General features: G+C 46.6%; 1 protein-coding gene across 1 annotated transcript in view; it reads right to left on the minus strand.

Annotated features, from left to right (window-relative positions):
- PGM5 (phosphoglucomutase 5) overlaps positions 1-22,861 on the minus strand; it is a 338,082-nt gene that overhangs the window by 35,359 nt on the left and 279,862 nt on the right. The window lies entirely within an intron of this gene.

Consider the following 22,861-nt stretch of genomic DNA (forward strand, 5'->3'; position numbering starts at 1 on the left):
GAAGATTTGTGGTCGTCTATTTAGATGATATATTAATCTACTTTGCCTCACTCAAAGAACACAAGCTCATGTTAAAGCAGTCCTCACCAAGCTCAGGGAAAATAATCTTTATGCAAAACTGGAGAAGTGTAAATTTGAGGTAGAGAAGGTGGCCTTTCTTGGATACATCATCACCTCCAAAGGTTTTTCTATGGATCCTAAGAAACTTCAGGCAATTGTGGAATGGGTTCGTCCCTCTAATCTAAAAGCTACTCAACGTTTCCTCGGTTTTGCAAATTATTACAGAAGATTTATCGATTCATTCTCTTCAATAGTAGCCCCAATTGTGAGTTTAACCAAGAAAGGTGCAGATCCTGCTCTTTGGTCTCCACAGGCGATTAAGGCATTTGAGGACCTTAAAAGAGCATTCATCTCTGCTCTTGTTCTCCGTCATCCCGATACAGATCTGCCCTTCATTGTAGAAGTAGATGCCTCCAAAGTGGGTGTTGGAGCTATTCTTTCACAAGAGGATCCAGTCAGTCATAAACTCCACCCCTGTGCCTTTTTCTCTCTGAAATTTTTCCCTGCTGAAGTCAACTATGACGAAGGAAATCGAGAGCTCTTAGCAGTCAAATGTGCTCTGGAGGAATAGAGGCACTGGCTAGAGGGGGCAAGGCATACGGTAACTGTATTCACAAAAATTTAGTCTATCTTGAATCAGCTAAAAGATTGAACTCTCAGCAAGCTAGATGGGTGTTGTTCTTTGCTAGGTTCAATTTTGTAATTACCTTTAGGTCAGGCTCCAAAAATATCAAAGCTGACGCTTTATCCCTGAGTTTTTTGTCTAGCCATGAAGTCTCTAAGTTTCCGGAGCCTATTCTTTCCCCAGGATGCATTCTTGCCAGTCTCACCATGAATCTCGCTTCACAAGTCCAGTCAGCACAGACGCAGGCCTCATCTGAGACCCCTTCGGGACTCCTGGTTGTTCCGGAGAAACTCAGGTATACTATGTTATCTGAGTTTCCTTTCCACAAGACCTCAGTACATCCAGGGGTTTCTAAGACTTTACACCTTCTCTCTCAATCTGTATGGCGGCCAACTATTAAAGCTGACGTTCAGGAGTTTGTTAGGGCGTGTCATGTCTGTGCCAAAAACAAGTCTCCTCGGGTTCTTCCTTCTGGACAATTGTTTCCTTTGCATCCGTTGTCAGTAGGACTTAGTTGGGGATCCAGGAGGGACGGCCCCTGCTCAATTGCTGGTCCTGGAGCCACCAGGTCAGCGACAGACGAACCTCCTAAGTTAAAGAGGGCAGGAATGAAATTGAGCGTGCTCTATCATGTCGAAGAACAACACCATCAGGTCAAGGACTTGCATCGCTGAGTGTATTGACACTCTGGGGCGACGAAGTTACTTATCCTGTCCTGCTGTTTCAGGACCTTGTCTGGAGACAGGGACAGTCTCTGCTGTGTGTGTCCAAGAGCGCCCTCTAGGTGCACCATGCGCCAAGCTGGGACAGCGTGGACTTTTTCCAATTTATTAGCCACCCGTGGGCTTGCAGGAAATTTACCGTCCGTTGCAGATGACTGTGGAGAATTTCATGTGAACTTGCCAGAATCAGCAGGTCGTCCAATTATGGGAGGATTCTGATTCCCTGGCGACGTAGGTGTGCCGTCATTATGGCCATGACCTTGGTGAAGATCCGAGGAGCCGTAGCCAGTCCAAATGAAAGAGCCTAGAATTTGTAATGAAGGTCGCCAATAGTAAACCGCAGGAACTGCTGATGCGAGATGGCAATAGGAATATATAACCAGGGATACCATATAGTCTCTGGGTTCCATAGCCAGAACTAATGAGCGCAGTGTTTCCATGCAAAGTTTGGATAGTCTCACAAACTTGTTCAAAGACTTGAGGTTGAGTATAGGCTGGAATGACCCATTTGGTTTCGAAACCAGAAAACAGGGTCGAGTAGTAACCTCTGCTCCTCTGGGACAGAGGAACCGGCACAACCACTACAGTATTTAGGAGAGAATTTACAACCGTTTGCAATGATTGCGCTTTTAACGAGTCCGACGGGAGAGCCGTTGTGCAGAACTGGTGAGGGGGACGTCTCTTGAAAGAGACCCAAGAGGGCCCAAGTGTCTGAAGTAGGTCGTGAGCCAGACCTGGGCGAACTGCAGAAGTCGGCATCCCACCCTGGGGTCCTTCAAGCAGGCTTGTTATGTTTTGTAACAGGCTGCTCAGAGCTGTTTTGCCTTGGGCTTGGAGGTTTTGGAAACGCGAGGTTGTCTAGGTTAAGACTGACCTTTCGCTTTTCCTTGAGACCGAAAGGAGCGACAGGTGGTACTTTTTTGCCTTCTGAAAAGGATTAGAAGTGGGAAGAAAAGCTGTTTTAGCAGCAGGTAGCCCCGACACTATTTTATTCAGGTCTCCCCCAAACAAAATGTCCCCTGTGAAGGGGAGGACCTCCAGAGTCTTCTTGGAGTCCAAATCCACTTTCCATAACCTCAACCATAGTATGCGACACGCCAGGACAGACGTAGCCGACGCCTTGGCTGCCAACACTCCCGCCTCAGAGGACGCTTCCTGAATGTAAGAAGAAGTGGTGGTAATATGAGACAGGTATTGTCTGGCATTTTCAGAGATAACCTCAGTAAGCTCCTCCGCTAATGCCTGAACCCACGCCTCAATACCTTTTGCAGCCCAGGAGGTAGCTATAGTAGGTCTATGAACAGCCCCTGTAAGGGAATATATAGATTTCAGGCATCCCTCAATATGCTTATCTGTTGGCTCCCTCAGTGAGGTGACAGTGGTGACAGGCAGAGTGGATGACACCACTAGGCGGGTGACATGACAATCCACCGGTGGTGGAGTCTCCCAATAGGTGCACAACTCTGCAGGGAGAGGATAGCGAGCCAAAGCCCGTTTGGGAACAGGGAATTTCTTCCCAGGGGTAGCCCAGGGTTCCTGTCTGATGTCCACTAAATGATCAGAATGGGGTAATACAGTTTTAACCACCTTCTGCTGTTTAAACTTGTCAGTTTTCTTTGCGACAGTAGTGGAATCCTCATCCTTAGTGATTTGCAGGATATGCTTAATAGCAACCACTAGGGCAGGGACATCTATTAATAAGGGAGATTCCTCATCAGTAACACAGGATTCAGTGTCAGACAGGACCGTATACTCCCCCTCCTCTTCAGATGAAACATCAGAGAGGTTTGTAGACTGTGAGGAGGAAGCAGCCCGCTTAGAGGGACCAGGGACACGTGAGTGACCTGAGGGAGTTTTCTGTCTAACCAGAGACTGATTGAGTTTTTGCAGTTGGTTAGACAAGTTTTCCGCCCAAGGTGGGTTTACCATAGGTACCATTTCTGGGTGTAGTGCCACAGGCGGCCCCCTAGGGGGTGCAAGACGTTCCACTAGAGTACCCAGCATTGCAGTAAATGCTTCCCATGGCGGCACCTGACTAGGTGCAGGAGCTGCGGATTGATTGGGAGGTATATGACAAGCAGTGCAAAGACCACCCTGTAATGCCTCCTCCTCTGATAAATCCGTGGAGCACACTCTGCAAATTGCAGGGGCTTCCGCTGATTTGCTGCCCTTTTTGTTAGACATTGTACAATGTAAACAAATGGACTTACACAGTACGATAATATAGCCACACAAATATAATAACCTGTGGTATAAACAGACAGGGTATATGGTGAATGTAACACAGAAGTAATATACTTATATAGGGATATAGATAAACTCTGTGTATAACTATGGTGGTCATTCCGAGTTGATCGCAGCCAGAAACTTTTTGCTGCTGCGATCAACTAGTACACGCCTATGGGGGAGTGTATTTTAGCATAGCAGGGCTGCGATCGCTTGTGCAGCCCTGCTAAGCTAAAAAAAATTCAAGCAGAACAAGACCAGCCCTATACCTACTTACCCTGTGCGATGGATCCAGCGATGATGGGCCCGGCTTTGACGTCACTCCTCCGCCCTCCGTTCTGCTGGACACGCCTGCGTTATACTCACCACTCCCCGAAAACGGCTCCAAACGGTCCGGATCCGCTCTGCCACGCCTCCTTCCTGTCAATCTTCTTAGCGGTTGGCTCTGCGACCGCTTCCTTTGTAAGTCGCGACGTAACCCAGCGACCCCTGTAGCCGGGCAATGTCGCGCACACGCACTGCACCCGGTGCGCATGCGCATTCTGCACCCGTTCGAACCGCAGTGATAAACCGCTGCGTGCGAACAGGTCGGAATGACCCCCCATATTGCTTGACCCAACCGCACCTTGGTGGCCATTCCGAGTTGTTCGCTAGCTGTTTTTGGTCGCTGCGTAGCGATCAGGCAAAAAAAGCCAATTCTGCACATGCGTATGCGGCGCAATGCGCACGCGCGACGTACTTTCACAACAGCCAATGCAGTTTCACACAAGGTCTAGCGACGCTTTTCAATCGCACTGCTAGCCGCAGAGTGATTGACAGGAAGTGGGTGTTTCTGGGAGGTAACTGACCGTTTCGGGGAGTGTGTGGAAAAACGCAGGCGTGCCCGATAAAAACGCAGGAGTGGCTGGGGAAACGGGGGAGTGGCTGGCCGAACGCAGGGCGTGTTTGTGACGTCAAAACAGGAACTAAACAGACTGAAGTGATCGCTAGCTAGGAGTAAGTTTCGAGCTACTCAGATACTGCACAATCTTTTTTTGTAGCAGCGCTGCGATCCTTTCGTTCGCACTTCTGCTAAGCTAAGATACACTCCCAGAGGGTGGCGGCTTAGCGTTTGCATGGCTGCTAAAAACTGCTAGCAAGCGATCAACTCGGAATGACCCCCCTAGGGCCTAATTCAGAGTTGATCGCAGCAGCAGCAAATTTGTTAGCAGTTGGGCAAAACCATGTGCACTGCAGGGAGGGCAGATGTAACATGTGCAGAGAGCAGGGTCGGACTGGCCCACAGGGGTACCAGGGAAACCACCGATAGGCCCCATTGCCTGAGTGCCCACTCCTTCCTCTAGGGATCAGGTTCCAGACTGTGCACTTATATTATACATGGTAGATATGTTGCATTACACTGCACTAGACTATTGTGTATTTCAAGCCTCTGTAGAGGCTGGACACCCCCCCTTTGTAGGCTGACCACACCCTTAAGTATGGGCCCCTATCACTGCATTTACCCGGTGGGCCATCCATGCCCCAGTCCGACACTGGCAGAGAGAGTTAGATTTGGGTGGGGTGTGTTCAATCTGAAATCTAAATTGCAGTGTAAAAATAAAGCAGCCAGTATTTACCCTGCACAGACACAAAATAACTAGTGATGAGCGGGTTCGGTTTCCGAGAAACCGAACCCCCCCGAACTTCACCCTTTTTAGACGGGTCCGAGCCATACTCGGATTCTCCCGTATGGCTCGGTTAACCCGAGCGTGCCCGAACGTCATCATCCCGCTGTCGGATTCTCGCGAGATTCGGATTCTATATAAGCAGCCGCGCGTCGCCGCCATTTTCCACACGTGCATTGAGATTGATAGGGAGAGGACGTGGCTGGCGTCCTCTCCGTTTATATACTAGTTATATACTACACAGTTGATCTGATTGCTTAGCTTATTGTGGGGAGGATTGGGGAGCAGCTGTTAGGAGGAGTACAGTGCAGAGTTTTGCTAATAGTGACCACCAGTTTTTTATCCGTTCTCTGCCTGAAAAAAACGCTCCATACCATATCTGTGCTCAGTGTGCAGTGCTGCATGATATATCTGTGCTGAGTGCTCACACTGCTTAATTGTGGGGACTGGGAAGCAGCTATAGCAGGAGTAAAGTGCACAGTTTTGCTGACAGTGACCACCAGTATACGTTTGTCTGCCTGAAAAACACTCCTGTGGTGTCTTTTTTTTTTATACTATAAACGCAGTCTGCTGACAGTGTCCACCAGGTCCATTATACTGTAAATAGCAGTACGGTAGGCCACTGCTGTACCTACCTCTGTGTCGTCACTCGTCGTCCATAAGTATACTATCCATCCATCTACATTGTATACCTGTGGTGTCTTTTTTTTTTAATACTATAAACGCAGTCTGCTGACAGTGTCCACCAGGTCCATTATACTGTATATAGCAGTACGGTAGGCCACTGCTGTACCTACCTCTGTGTCGTCACTCGTCGTCCATAAGTATACTAGTATCCATCCATCTACATTGTATACCTGTGGTGTCTTTTTTTATACTATAAACGCAGTCTGCTGACAGTGTCCACCAGGTCCATTATACTGTATATAGCAGTACGGTAGGCCACTGCTGTACCTACCTCTGTGTCGTCACTCGTCGTCCATAAGTATACTAAGTATCCATCCATCTACATTGTATACCTGTGGTGTCTTTTTTTTTTTTACTATAAACGCAGTCTGCTGACAGTGTCCACCAGGTCCATTATACTGTATATAGCAGTACGGTAGGCCACTGCTGTACCTACCTCTGTGTCATCACTCGTCGTCCATAAGTATACTAAGTATCCATCCATCTACATAGTATAATGAAAAAAGGACACCACAGGTATACAATGTAGATGGATGGATACTTAGTATACTTATGGACGACGAGTGATGACACAGAGGTAGGTAAAGCAGTGGCCTACCGTACTGCTATATACAGTATAATGGACCTGGTGGACACTGTCAGCAGACTGCGTTTATACTTTGTATACCTGTGGTGTCTTTTTTTCTTTATACTAAGTATAAACGCAGTCTGCTGACAGTGTCCACCAGGTCCATTATACTGTATATAGCAGTACGGTAGGCCACTGCTGTACCTACCTCTGTGTCATCACTCGTCATCCATAAGTATACTAAGTATCCATCCATCTACATTGTATACCTGTGGTGTCTTTTTTCTTTATACTATAAACGCAGTCTGCTGACAGTGTCCACCAGGTCCATTATACTGTATATAGCAGTACGGTAGGCCACTGCTGTACCTACCTCTGTGTCGTCACTCGTCGTCCATAAGTATACTAGTATCCATCCATCTACATTGTATACCTGTGGTGCCTTTTAGTTGTGCGCATTAAAATATGGAGAACAAAAATGTGGAGGTTAAAAAAATAGGGAAAGATCAAGATCCACTTCCACCTCGTGCTGAAGCTGCTGCCACTAGTCATGGCCGAGACGATGAAATGCCATCAACGTCGTCTGCCAAGGCCGATGCCCAATGTCATAGTACAGAGCATGTAAAATCCAAAACACAAAAGATCAGTAAAATGACCCAAAAATCAAAATTAAAAGCGTCTGAGAAGCGTAAACTTGCCAATATGCCATTTACGACACGGAGTGGCAAGGAACGGCTGAGGCCCTGGCCTATGTTCATGGCTAGTGGTTCAGCTTCACATGAGGATGGAAGCACTCATCCTCTCGCTAGAAACAAGAAAAGACTTAAGCTGGCAAAAGCACAGCAAAGAACTGTGCGTTCTTCGAAATCACAAATCCCCAAGGAGAGTCCAATTGTGTCGGTTGCGATGCCTGACCTTCCCAACACTGGACGGGAAGAGCTTGCGCCTTCCACCATTTGCACGCCCCCTGCAAGTGCTGGAAGGAGCACCCGCAGTCCAGTTCCTGATAGTCAAATTGAAGATGTCACTGTTGAAGTACACCAGGATGAGGATATGGGTGTTGCTGGCGCTGGGGAGGAAATTGACAAGGAGGATTCTGATGGTGAGGTGGTTTGTTTAAGTCAGGCACCCGGGGAGACGCCTGTTGTCCGTGGGAGGAATATGGCCATTGACATGCCTGATCAAAATACAAAAAAAATCAGCTCTTCGGTGTGGAATTATTTCAACACAAATGCGGACAACAGGTGTCAAGCCGTGTGTTGCCTTTGCCAAGCTGTAATAAGTAGGGGTAAGGACGTTAACCACCTCGGAACATCCTCCCTTATACGTCACCTGCAGCGCATTCATCATAAGTCAGTGACAAGTTCAAAAACTTTGGACGATAGCGGAAGCAGTCCACTGACCAGTAAATCCCTTCCTCTTGTAACCAAGCTCCTGCAAACCACACCACCAACTCCCTCAGTGTCAATTTCCTCCTTACACAGGAAAGCCAATAGTCCTGCAGGCCATGTCACTGGCAAGTCTGACGAGTCCTCTCCTGCCTGGGATTCCTCCGATGCATCCTTGAGTGTAACGCCTACTGCTGCTGGCGCTGCTGTTGTTGCTGCTGGGAGTCGATCGTCATCCCAGAGGGGAAGTCGGAAGACCACTTGTACTACTTCCAGTAAGCAATTGACTGTCCACAGTCCTTTGCGAGGAAGATGAAATATCACAGCAGTCATCTTGCTGCAAAGCGGATAACTGAGGCCTTGGCAGCCTGGGCGGTGAGAAACGTGGTTCCGGTATCCATCGTTAATTCAGAGCCAACTATAGACTTGATTGAGGTACTGTGTCCCCGGTACCAAATACCATCTAGGTTCCATTTCTCTAGGCAGGCGATACCGAAAATGTACACAGACCTCAGAAAAAGACTCACCAGTGTCCTAAAAAATGCAGTTGTACCCAATGTCCACTTAACCACGGACATGTGGACAGGTGGAGCAGGGCAGACTCAGGACTATATGACTGTGACAGCCCACTGGGTAGATGTATTGCCTCCCGCTGCAAGAACAGCAGCGGCGGCATCAGTAGCAGCATCTCGCAAACGCCAAATCGTTCCTAGGCAGGCTACGCTTTGTATCACCGCTTTCCAGAATACGCACACAGCTGAAAACCTCTTACGGCAACTGAGGAAGATCATCGCAGAATGGCTTACCCCAATTGGACTCTCCTGGGGATTTGTGACATCGGACAACGCCAGCAATATTGTGCGTGCATTACATCTGGGCAAATTCCTGCACGTCCCATGTTTTGCACATACCTTGAATTTGGTGGTGCAGAATTATTTAAAAAACGACAGGGGCGTGCAAGAGATGCTGTTGGTGGCCCGAAGAATTGCGGGCCACTTTCGGCATTCAGGCACCGCGTACAGAAGACTGGAGCACCACCAACAATACCTGAACCTGCCCTGCCATCATCTGAAGCAGGAGGTGGTAACGAGGTGGAATTCAACCCTCTATATGCTTCAGAGGATGGAGGAGCAGCAAAAGGCCATTCAAGCCTATACATCTGGCCACGATATAGGCAAAGGAGGTGGAATGCACCTGTCTCAAGCGCACTGGAGAATGATTTCAACGTTGTGCAAGGTTCTGCAACCCTTTGAACTTGCCACACGTGAAGTCAGTTCAGACACTGCCAGCCTGAGTCAGGTCATTCCCCTCATCAGGCTTTTGCAGAAGAAGCTGGAGACATTGAAGGAGGAGCTAAAACAGAGCGATTCCGCTAGGCATGTGGGACTTGTGGATGGAGCCCTTCATTCGCTTAACCAGGATTCACGGGTGGTCAATCTGTTGAAATCAGAGCACTACATTTTGGCCACCGTGCTCGATCCTAGATTTAAAACCTACGTTGTATCTCTCTTTCCGGCAGACACAAGTCTGCAGGGGTACAAAGACCTGCTGGTGAGAAAATTGTCAAGTCAAGCGGAACGTGACCTGTCAACAGCTCCTCCTTCCCATTCTCCCGCAACTGGGGGTGCGAGGAAAAGGCTAAGAATTCCGAGCCCACCCGCTGGCGGTGATGCAGGGCAGTCTGGAGCGAGTGCTGACATCTGGTCCGGACTGAAGTACCTGCCAACGATTACTGACATGTCGTCTACTGTCACTGCATATGATTCTCTCACCATTGAAAGAATGGTGGAGGATTATATGAGTGGCCGCATCCAAGTAGGCACGTCAGACAGTCCGTACGTATACTGGCAGGAAAAAGAGGCAATTTGGAGGCCCTTGCAGAAACTGGCTTTATTCTACCTAAGTTGCCCTCCCTCCAGTGTGTACTCCGAAAGAGTGTTTAGTGCAGCCGCTCACCTTGTCAGCAATCGGCGTACGAGGTTACTTCCAGAAAATGTGGAGAAGATGATGTTCATTAAAATTAATTATAATCAATTCTTCCGTGGAGACATTCACCAGCAGCAATTGCCTCCAGAAAGTACACGGGGACCTGAGATGGTGAATTCCACTGGGGACGAATTAATAATCTGTGAGGAGGGGGATGTACACAGTGAAAGGGGTGATGAATCGGACGATGAGGAGGAGGTGGACATCTTGCCTCTGTAAAGCCAGTTTGTGCAAGGAGAGATTGATTGCTTCTTTTTTGGTGGGGGCCCAAACCAACCAGTCATTTCAGTCACAGTCGTGTGGCAGACCCTGTCACTGAAATGATGGGTTCGTTAAAGTGTGCATGTCCTGTTTATACAACATAAGGGTGGGTGGGAGGGCCCAAGGACAATTCCATCTTGCACCTCTTTTTTTCTTTCATTTTTCTTTGCATCATGTGCTGTTTGGGGAGTATTTTTTTGAAGGGCCATCCTGCGTGACACTGCAGTGCCACTCCTAGATGGGCCAGATGTTTGTGTCGGCCACTTGGGTCGCTTATCTTAGTCACACAGCTACCTCATTGCGCCTCTTTTTTTCTTTGCATCATGTGCTGTTTGGGGAGTATTTTTTTGAAGGGCCATCCTGCGTGACACTGCAGTGCCACTCCTAGATGGGCCAGGTGTTTGTGTCGGCCACTTGTGTCGCTTAGCTTAGTCACACAGCGACCTTGGTGCGCCTCTTTTTTTCATTGCATCATGTGCTGTTTGGGGAGTATTTTCTTGAAGTGCCATCCTGTCTGACACTGCAGTGCCACTCCTAGATGGGCCAGGTGTTTGTGTCGGCCACTTGGGTCGCTTAGCTTAGCCATCCAGCGACCTTGGTGCAAATTTTAGGACTAAAAATAATATTGTGAGATGTGAGGTGTTCAGAATAGACTGAAAATGAGTGGAAATTATGGTTATTGAGGTTAATAATACTATGGGATCAAAATGACCCCCAAATTCTATGATTTAAGCTGTTTTTTAGGGTTTTTTGAAAAAAACACCCGAATCCAAAACACACCCGAATCCGACAAAAAAATTCCGGTGAGGTTTTGCCAAAACGCGTCCGAACCCAAAACACGGCCGCGGAACCGAACCCAAAACCAAAACCCGAAAAATTTCCGGTGCACATCACTAAAAATAACCCACCCAAATCTAACTCTCTCTGCACATGTTATATCTGCCCCCCACCCCCCTTGCAGTGCATGTGGTTTTGCCCAACTGCTAACAAATTTGCTGCTGTGATCAACTCTGAATTACCCCCCTAGCCCAGGGTATAGAATATAGAGATAGTTATAGCTGGGAAACAGAAAGTCTAACGACACAGCAGCTACAGGCACACAGTCACATGCAACAATAAAGCTGCACTGGATTTATATATCACTGCGTGGTCAGTAGACCGGAGAATATAACAGAGTACTCGTACAATATAATCTGCTATGTACACCTTTTCTCAACTAACGCTGTCTCTAAGACATGAAGGATACTCAAATGTATGTAAAGACACAGCGCTGTGTACAGGCGCCTTTACATGGGAGACCTTGCCCTGCAATCCCAGAGATTTGCTGCTGTTATGCTGTAAAATGGCGCCCAGAGTCTCTGTGAGGGAGTGAGGGAGAGTGAGGTAGCTCCAGGGTGGGAAATCTGCAGTAGATGGCCCCAGGTACTATGGAGCCTTATTAAATTAGATGTTAGTACACCTGACCTGTGCTCCTATTGCCCTGGTGGCCTAATGGGGTCCCTGCTCAGTGACAGTGTCCACGCCAGCGCCGCGGTCTGTCCCCACTAGACCGCAGACGGAACGCGATTTAATGGCGGGTCACACTAGGAGACCCTGTTACCTGCCTCCCGATAGCATCCATGCAATCCTGGAGGGTGGTCTATGTCCGCGGACATCCCCGCCGCAAGTACCCGGGAACCAGGCCAGGGGGAGTATGTGGCGCTGCTTGGGAGGTGATGGAGCTGCAGCACTGAAGTCACCCTCACTTACAGTGCTGCTAGCTCAGAGAAACAAAATAAATTTTTAGTCAAAACCAAAAAGCTTTCAGGGCTACACAGCGCAGCCCTCCTGTTTAATGACCTGCTCTGCAGGCACCAACTTCAAAACTGAGCTCACAGTGCTTGGAGGCAGGGTTATAGAGGAGGCCCCAATGCATCCTGGGACAGCTAAATCTCTACACCCCGATGTTTCTCTGTGGAAACCAATCTACCCTGCTGCAGAAAATATGTTAGTCAATTAAGTTAGCTGTTATTTACTCTACGATATTGAAACTACAAAAAACCCTAAAAATCTACTGTAGTTACTTCCGTCTGTTTCCTGTATTATTTGTGGACTAAGGGGGTGATTTAGAGATGAACGCAGCCGCGCGTGTGTGCATCGGCCGCGTCCATCTGATCTGCGCACTGCCCACAGTGCGTGGGCCTTCACCTTGCGTCCGAATACTGAAGGGATGCGTCCGCAAGACGATTGACAGTGGTGAGCATTTGGGGTGGGGGCTTTGACGTTGCAGGGGTGTGATGGCCAAAACAGGTGGTGGTGGTGGGGGGTGTCACCGCTCCGATAAAAAAAACTTATGGTGCACCACGTGCCAGCAGGGGTCAACCTCTAATTGATGCATCTGCAAATGAAACTGCGGACACATCGTGAGGCGGCACCACACATGCTGGATGGCCTTGTCCTGTCTGGACAGCTCCCAGTATGTGAAGAGATGGACGCAGATCTGCGTCCATCTCTGAATAACCCCCTAAGTACTGTATATAAATCTGGTGGGAGTCATTAGCAAACTGTCATAACAATAGTTCCAAATTCCAACATTTTTAATACCAAAAAATGCATACCTCACTAGAGAGAAGGATTGGTATTGTCAAAAATGCGTGTGGTGAGATTGTAGAGGTTGGTAACTGATATTGTTTTGATTTTGTATGTATGAGAGAATCTACAGTACTTGACTGTACAAACTGATCATATAGTTCTGGTCAGGGCTTAAAGTGGTCCTGGAGAGGTGGTAGAACTCATTAACCTGCCACCTACTCCCTCCTGCTCACATTAAGCGGAGCTAGGGCCAGTGCTAGTTTTTACAGCACCCCCCTGCAAACCAGAGCCGGCCATAGGCATAGGCAATCTAGGCAAATGCCTAGGGCATTTGGTATGTCTAGGGGCACCAGCAGCTTCTGCTGATTAAAATGATATGTGGCATGCCTATATTCTGTGTGTAGAATTTTGTATGCAGATACAGCCACAGTCGAAACACAGCATATGGGCATGCTGCATATCATTTTAATCAGCAGAAACTGCTTGTGCATCCTAGCCACAAAGCAATGCAAATGAGATGCACTTTCATCAAAAAAGGCTCCCGACGTTAGCAGAGCTACCAGCTGACTCTGGCCCGGCATCTCCTGCTGCATGGCGCATTGGCAAGATGTAAGAGGACACATCTGTAATCAAGCAGAGGCAGAGGTCACAGTGTTAGTGGCAGTGTGAGTGCTGTGTGCGGGTGGAGTGGTTGTGCAATAGTGTTCAGCATATGTGTAAGGGGCATTATGCGTGTCGTGTATAAATGCATTAATAATGTGCGGCATATGTGTAAGGGGCACTATGTGTGTTATTATGTATATAAGTGCACTAATAATGTGCGACATATGTGTAAGGGACATTATGTGTATAAGGGCATTAATAAAGGTTGGCATAATGTGTAAGGCGCATTATGTTTATAAGGACATTAATAATGTGTCTCATATGTGTTAGAGGCATTACTGTGTGGTATTATGTGTATATAGGCATTACTAATGTGTGGTATTATGGGGGTAATTCCAAGTTGATCGCAGCAGGAATTTTGTTAGCAGTTGGGCAAAACCATGTGCATTGCAGGGGAGGCAGATATAACATGTGCAGAAAGAGTGAGATTTGGGTGGGTTATTTTGTTTCTGTGCAGGGTAAATACTGGCTGCTTTATTTTTACACTGCAAATTAGATTGCAGATTGAACTCACCACACCCAAATCTAACTCTCTCTGCACATGTTAAATCTGCCTCCCCTGCAGTGCACATGGTTTTGCCCAACTGCTAACAAAATTCCTGCTGCGATCAACTTTGAATTACCCCCTATGTGTATAAGGTGCTCTACTGTGTGGTGTTACGTATAGAAAGGGCACTATTGTGTGGCATAATCTGAATAAAGAGTAATATGGTGTGGTGTAATGTGAATAAGGGGCACTACTGTGAGGAGTAACATTTATAAGGTAAAGTGGTACTACTGTGTGATGTAACATGAATAAGGGACACTATCGCATGCTAAAATATGAATAAAGTTGCAGTACTGTGTGGCGTAATTTGAATTGAGGGTAATATTGTGTGGCCATGCCCCTTGCCAGCAAAAAACATGCCCCTTTTTGGGCTGTGCGCAAACAGTACACACTGTTCCTATTTAAAATATAGGGGGTAGGAGCACCAAAATAAGGACTGCTGTGGGTGAGGGGTGATGGTGTTGAGGAAAGGGGTGCATGGTCAGAGGCAGAACTAATGGTGGCGCTAGGGGGCACCAGCCAAAATCTTGCCTAGGGCATCATATTGGTTAGGGCCAGCTCTGCTGCAAACTATAAATTAGTGTGCTACTCCCCATACTTTAGAAAGGGGCATTGATCTCACAGGGAAGCAGCATGGTCACACAATAGTACACCCTAATTTAAATTATACCACACAGTAGCACAATCTTATTCACATTACACTGCATGTAGTGCCCCTGATTCATATTACACAACATAGTACTGTCCCTTATTATGGTTACGTCACGCAGGAGTGCCATTTATTCACTGCTACATTGTGCTACACAATGGTACCCTTTATATACAGTACGTTATGCCACACAGTAGTGTCCCTTATATACAATGCCCGCAGTAGTAGTGCCCCTTGCACATAATGCCCAAATAGTAGTGTCCCTTACACATAATGACCACAGTAGTGCCGCTTACACATCTCAGCCTCTGTCACTGCAGCATATCACTGCCTGTGTCCCTCCAGCAGCTCCATGCCCTGTATCACTCCAGCATCTTCCCCACCACTCTTGTCCCTCCAGTCCCCTCTTATCTTGTCTTCAAGATCTACAGAGCCTGCTCCACTTCATGACTCTTCTTCGGTTCAGCAGCGGTGACAGCATGACATCACATATGCCGTGCCATAAAAGGAAGCCACTGGGACCCGAGGAGGAGATGAATGCTGTCCAACAGACACAGGGTGTGTGAGTAACAGGAGGGATGGGCTGTACATGGAGGGGGGCCATGGAGCCACCAGGACCCGAGGAAAGTGGAGATGGCTGCAGCTCATCAGTAACACTAGCACTGCCTGCATCATCGATTGACGTAGGTTATGGGGTTGGCTTTTCAGTTGGAATTACTGTGCAGGGCAATGGAGGAGGTGGAACTAGTTCCCCCTACCATTACAGGTGGCGGAACTTATTATCCTTTATTTATATGGTGCTACATGGGATCCACAGCGCCCAATTACAGAGTAAACAAGTAAGTAAAACATGAAGACCGTGACTTACAGCTCAATACAATATAGGACAAGTACAGGGTATATAAACATAGATGCGTCAGTAAACAGCGCTGAAATAAGCATCAGGGCAGCAGAATACCGAGGGATTTGGTGCCGTCAAAGGGAGTATTGAAAAGAAGATAGGTTAAGTAAGAGTCGTAAAGGCACATAAGGGAAGAGGGCCTTCCTCGTGACAGCCTACATTCTAAAGGGGAGGGGCACACAGACAGGGGTGACACAGATGGGGTAGAAAGTGAGCATGTACCACAGAGGGCTTAGGATGAGAGACAGCTGGGTTTGGTAAAGAAGTGTGTCTTGAGAGCATTGCAGTGTTCTCAGAGTTGAGATAAGTAGATGACTTTCCCAAGGTCGGCTCGAGTCACGTTCTTTAGGAGCGGCCACGCGGGGTGCCCGACTCTTAAGGGCGGCCATCAGCCGGCCTGTCAAACAAGTCAAATATGGTGTCAGCCCATCAGCTCACATAGGAAGAACAGTGAATGACTTATCAACATGGCAGGAGGAAAGAAGAAGGGGGCGGGGGCGCAGTGAATAGTGGATAATACACATTTTATGGCTCTGAAAAGTTTTTGTTGTGGCTAAATTTCTATCTCTTCTACATACAAATAAAAAAACAATGGGTAAGATGGGCATTAGCACACTTTCATTAAGGGCTTCCCTTAGAGATCTTATTAAGTACCAGAAAAAACAGGATAGATGCAAGTTATATATATATATATATATATATATACACAATACAAACAATTACCGGCACTCCACCTTAGAAAATGATGCCTCCGGTGCCCTCCAGCTAATGTAGCAGTATATGTAAGGGGTGAAATGGCGGCACTCGGCGAGGACTTCGTCAGCAAAAGAATGAGACAGTAAGACCGTCTGAGCTTGTTAACGTTTCAGTATTTAAACTTTCGTCAGAACAAAGACGAAAGTTTAAATACTGAAACGTTAACAAGCTCAGACGGTCTTACTGTCTCATTCTTTTTGCTGACGAAGTCCTCGCCGAGTGCCGCCATTTCACCCCTTACATATATATATATATATATATATATATATATATATATATTATTTGGTAAAATGCTACAGGAGCTTTTTTTCAGATTTATCATAAAATATATATATATTTTTTTTATTGAATTTGCTATTTGGGATATAGCTATAGCCTACATTCATACATAGGCTCGCCATAGTATCCCTTTAATCCAAGTCACCTACAATTTACCTAAGTTCTGTGGTTGATTAAAACCAGGTGACATGCAAGCTTGAATATATCACAGGTGTCCCGGTTTAAAGGGCTATTATGGCAAGCCTATTCATACACTACCATTTGTTCTAGCTAAATCAATGGCCCTCATTCCGAGTTGTTCGCTCGCAAGCTGCTTTTAGCAGCTTTGCACACGCTAAGCCGCCACCTACTGGGAGTGAATCTTAGCTTATCAAAATTGCGAACGAAGGATTCGCAATATTGCGAAAAGACTTCTCTGTGCAGTTTCTGAGTAGCTCGAGACTTACTCTTCCAGTGCGATCAGTTCAGTGCTTGTCGTTCCTGGATTGACGTCACAAACACACCCAGCGTTCGCCCAGACACTCCTCCGTTTCTCCAGCCACTCCCGCGTTTTTCCCAGAAACGGTAGCGTTTTTTCAAACACTCCCATAAAACGGCCTGTTTCCGCCCAGAAACACCCACTTCCTGTCAATCACATTACGATCACCAGAACGAAGAAAAAAACTCGTAATGCCGTGAGTAAAATACCTAACTGCATAGTAAATTTACTTGGCGCAGTGCGAACATTGCGCATGCGCAGTTAGCGGAAAATCGATGCGATGCGAAGAAAATTACCGAGCGAACAACTCGGAATGACCACCAATATTCATAAGAATTCAGCCTGTCAATTAAGGTTTCAAACACAGACCCATTGCCTTAGCTATGTCTCTTACACCAATAATCCTATATAATAAAAGGCCAATGCTGCTCCTCACCTCTGTAGGAGAATTCAAGTGTTTAGCGTGCCAGTGGCCACTAGATGGCGCCCAACGGAGCAATTCAAGTATTGCTCCGTTCGGACACGCAAACCCACCAGCTCTGACATTTTACTGTTATGTTGTTTTCGTCATTTTGATGTGCTGGTAACTAGTATAATAGCCTTGACTGCTATGAACATTGGATCAGCTTCAGCTCTAAAACATTAAAGTGTCCTTAACCACTGTTTTGATACATAAAAATATGTCTTATGTTTACTTCTTACACTTCAGAATACAACTTTATTAATTTCTGATGAAACTCCCTAAAACAATGTAATGTAATAAAAAATGGTTGTAATTACAGATAATGGAAACTAGGTGGCACCTTGTCATTTCTATTGAATTGTGTAATGAACTTTTTGAAAAGCTGAAGTTAGCTAGATTACAACAATAATGTAAAACAAAGACCCATTACTTAAATTATAATCAAAAAACGTATTCAAGTTTTCTGTCACAAAATGTATATATCTACCAGTGTAAGCAAATTATATATCATGTGCTTTTCTCTCTCTAAAGGCCCATGCACACGGTGAGATTCGGGCTATGCCCGATTCTCACTATGGGGGTAATTCCAAGTTGATCGCAGCAGGAAATTTTTTACCAGTTGGGCAAAACCATGTGTACTGCAGGGGGGGTTAGATATAACATTTGCAGAGAGAGTTAGATTTGGGTGGGTTATTTTGTTTCTGTGCAGGGTAAATTCTGGCTGCTTTATTTTTACACTGCAAATTAGATTGCAGATTGAACTCACCACACCCAAATCTATCTCTCTCTGCACATGTTATATCTGCCTCCCCTGCAGTGCACATGGTTTTGCCCAACTGCTAAAAAATTTCCTGCTGCGATCAACTTGGAATTACCCCCAATGAGACGGGGGCTAGGTCGGCATCGCAAGCACATAATGAGTGTGCTTGCGATACTGACTATGAGGGTAATTCAGAGTTGATTGAAGCAGCAAATTTGTTAGCAGTTGGGCAAAACCATGTGCACTGTACGGGGGGGGGGGGGGGGGCAGATATAACATGTGCAGAGAGAGTTAGATTTGGGTAGGTTATTTTGTTTCTGTGTAGGGTAAATACTGGCTGATTTATTTTTACGTTGCAATTTAGATTTCAGTTTCAACACACCCCATCCAAATCTAACTCTCTCTGTACATGTTACATCTGCCCCCCCCTGCAGTGCACATGGTTTTGTCCAACTGCTAACAAATTTGCTGCTGCGATCAACTCTGAATTAGGCCCAATGGGCCTAATTCAGAGTTGATCGCAGCAGCAATTTTGTTAGCAATTGGGCAAAACAATGTGCACTGCAGGAGGGGCAGATATAACATGTACAGAGAGAGTTAAATTTGGGTGGGGTGTATTCAAATTGAAATCTAAATTGCAGTGCAAAATAATTACCCTGCACAGAAACAATATAATCCACCCAAATCTAACTCTCTCTGCAAATGTTATATCTGCCCCCCCTCCAGTGCACATGGATTTGCCCAATTGTTAACAAACTTGCTGCTGCGATCAACTCAGAATTACCCCCAATGTGCGATTTTGGCTAAGTGTCAATTTTGACTATCTCTTCTATAGAGATAGTCAAAATTGACTTGCCTGCACAGTCTATCTAGGCTTGCGATGCCGACCGCGCGGGACCGCGCATCAGCATCAAATCGGGATCGCAAGGAGACTTTCACCTTGCGATCTGCACTAACTTTTCTTACGATTTTGACTATATAGTCAAAATCGTAAGAAAAAATCTCCCCGTGTGTACACACCATCAGACTATTTTCTACTCCACACTCCCTTCAGCGGCACCGAACCCTCAGTTTCTGCCACACTGATGAGTATTTCAGTGTATGTCCTCTGATGCAGCAATGTTTATATACTGTACCATGTACTTGGCCTACATTGTCTTATAAGTCGTTGTTTGCTTGTGTTGCAATACCCATGTGGCGCCACACAAGTAAATAAATAAATAATAATACATATATAATGCGTGCGTACAAATGTATCTGTCTGTCAATTTATCCGGATGATCAGTTGACAGTAAAAAGGTCGACAGTCAATGGGTCGACCCCAAATAGTCGACATGCATTAGGTCGGCAGGTACAAAAGGTCAACATGGTCAAAGGTTGACAGTACAAAGGGTCGACAGGTTCAAAAGGGCGACATGACAATGGTCGACATACATATGGTCGACATAAGTTTTGGGGGCTTTTTTTTCACTTTTTCATACTTTACCATCTATGTGGACTACGACTGGGAATAGTAACCTGTGCCGAGTGCAGTATTTTGGACTGGTCACGGGGGCGGATTGGGCCACTGGGAGCACAGGAAAGTTCCTGTTGAGGCAGCTCAGGGCCGTGCCTGTACTCCCCATCAGGCTGTGTTCAGAGCTGTTGCGCATGCTCAGCAGATCATTATACAGTGTTTGTGAAATGGTCAAGGAGGTACTGCCATGCATGCCCAGCCATGGCAGCTCTCCCATGGGCCTTTGGGGAACTCAGTGAGTCACTCCTCACAGCTCCAGCGACGCAGTATGTAAGGGTGTAAGTTAGTAGGAGTAATGACTGCATTGGTGTTAGAGAGGTGGATTCATGTAGATTTACTGTAGTTAGTCATAGAGTGAGGAGGAACAAGTGATCCAGGTAAGGCAGTGAGGGATGTGGATGCTCTTTTGCTGCACTTGCTAATTGAGTAGACAGTCTCCATCCATTCTCTATAGCCACCTCACCACTTAGTTCTCCTTCAGCTCCCTCCAATTTTCTCGGACTGGTTTCTGCTCCCTTCACTAAACAGAAACAGCCTATACTACTTATACTAATGATCTTCTCACTGCAAAATCCAAAGGACTCCATTCTGCCTCTTGTCTCTGGACCTATCAGCAACCTTTCATACTGTGGACCACTCCCTTCTCCTTCTTCAGTTGCTCCAGTCCTTGAGTCTTCACAAATCGGTCCTTTCTTGGATATCCTCATAGATGACTAAATTTGCCTTCTTGTCTCAACCTCTGAATCCGCATACCCTCTCCGTCGACCTGTCAACGTTCAACAAGGGTTTGTTTTTGGCCCCCTTCTCTCCTCCCCTGATTTATAGTTGTATACTATGTTGATGTTTTCGCAGATAAGTTATTATCAGCTGACTGTGCATGCATCTTAAGTCACATGGTGCACCCATCAATTTACATTACTTTAGTAGCGGGCATTGAAGCTTCATTCCCAAAGTGATTCACAGGAACTGACCATTTGGGGTGCTAGGGAGGAGTAGAGGCAAAAAGTAGGAGTGTTGTGGCATTTTCATTGCCTGTGTCTGCGGTCCCATAGATGGCTCCTGCGTCTCAGTGCATGTGGCTATGCTGCATGACCATAGCTACATGAATGCTAGTGCGCTTTGAGGACCAAGGTTGGGAAACACTGCTGTAAGGGGTACATTTACTCAAGTGCGGGTTTACAAAAGAGGCCAAATATTGAAGGATCTGCAAATAGTAAAGCTGCCAGTGGACATCTGAATACAAATCCTGATGGCTGAGACATTTACATATTTTCACACAATGCATTAGCAAACAACAATGAATCAGACCCATAATCTACATCAGGGGTGGGCAAACTACGGCCCGCGGGCCACATGCGGCCCGTGAACTGATCCTGCCCGGCCCGCATCAGTGTGCAATGACAAGCGCTCCAACTGGCTGAGCTGCTTGTCATTGCGCTGCATTACCTCTGAGCCGTGGGCGCTGCTGAGTAAGCCTGGTCATGTTGGGTACAGCCGGCCAGATTACCTGTGATATCAGGCGCCGTTGGGGGTGGAGCTAAAGGCAGAGCGGCAGCGTGGATGCGGGCGGCGTGTGGCGGGCAGTTTGAACACAGTGCTGTGCCTGTGCTGCTGCATATCTGGACTTGGGAAAGAGCACCTAAGCAAGGTACATGTTTGGATGGCTGGTGGCAACGGGACCTGCTTGGCAAAGGGGCAGGGTTGCCCAGTGTGGGGGCAGCTGGCAATTCTGTCCAGGGAGGGAAGCTGGTAACTTTGTCTGGGGAGGGGAGCTGATTATTTTGTCCACGGAGGGAGGAAATGAGAGGGAAGATAACTGTAAAGTTTTTTTTTTCAATTATTATTATTATTAGTATTATTATTAAATGTGATTGTTAGCAAGTGGTGTTTTGACACCTGACTATTCAATGTCGGTGGCAGTAGGGAATGCACTCAAAGCATAATCTGCGATAAGTACCCTGCTGGAGCCACATTGTTTTGTGTGCGGCCCTCGATATTCACTCGAAAGTGTTAAGTGGCCCCCCAGCTGAAATAGTTGCCCACCCCTGATCTACATGGAATGCCAATATTCATGCAGATTTTTTGTGCTCCCCCTGTACCCAAACATCATCTGCCTCCAAGGCCCGCTGGTCCCCCCTTCACCCCCGCCTACTGTGAGCACAGCCGCCGCTGCAGATAGCACCACCCTTCCCCGCAGGCTGCAGCTACGCAGAGGATGTAGAGGTGGTGTGTCCTGGCTGCCAGTGCCACGATTCGTGGCTATTTAAGGGGCGGGGCCTAATTCCATGAAGTGCCAGCCCACATCAGAGACCTTTGCTGTATTCAGGACAGAGAAGTAATGTATCTCCTTCCTGCCTGTCCCCCCCCCCTCCCTGAAACTCTCTCCCTTGCCCCCCCCCCTCTCTCTCCCTGACACACTCTCACTCTGAGACTGTCCCTCTCCCTGATAATGTCCCTCTCTTTCCCTGACACTGTCGCTCTTTCTGACACTATCTCTCTCTCTGATACTGTCTGTCATGACCCAAGCTATTTCAAGTAGAAATAGGCCTGTTAAAATCAACGTATGTGATATCAATATTCTGATCGATGTATCAATGTGTACAAAGAAAAAAGAAAGACTCTATGGGGGTAATTCCAAGTTGATCGCAGCAGGAAATTTTTTAGCAGTTGGGCAAAGCCATGTGCACTGCAGGGGAGGCAGATATAACATGTGCAGAAAGAGTTAGATTTGGGTCAGTGGCGCACCCAGGGGGGGGGGTTTCCGAGTACCCAGAAACCCCCCTCCACTAAAAAAAAAGAAAAAGAAAAAAAATTTTTTTTTTTTTTTTTTTTAGCTGCATGAGTATTATTAATGACTGTCTAGCGTCCTCTGCAGCCTGCTGTCTTCCTGGTGGCACTTGCAAGTACAATAAAAGTCTACTTTATTTTAATTATAGTACATATATATCCATGTGCATACATATATACACATGTATATACATACATACATACATACATATAAATACACACACACAGATATGATATATATATACATGTGTATATATATGTGTACTGTATGTGTGTGTACATATATATATATATATATATATAT

Source organism: Pseudophryne corroboree, chromosome 1, assembly GCF_028390025.1.
Source record: "Pseudophryne corroboree isolate aPseCor3 chromosome 1, aPseCor3.hap2, whole genome shotgun sequence".
NCBI classification, from domain to species: domain Eukaryota; kingdom Metazoa; phylum Chordata; class Amphibia; order Anura; family Myobatrachidae; genus Pseudophryne; species Pseudophryne corroboree.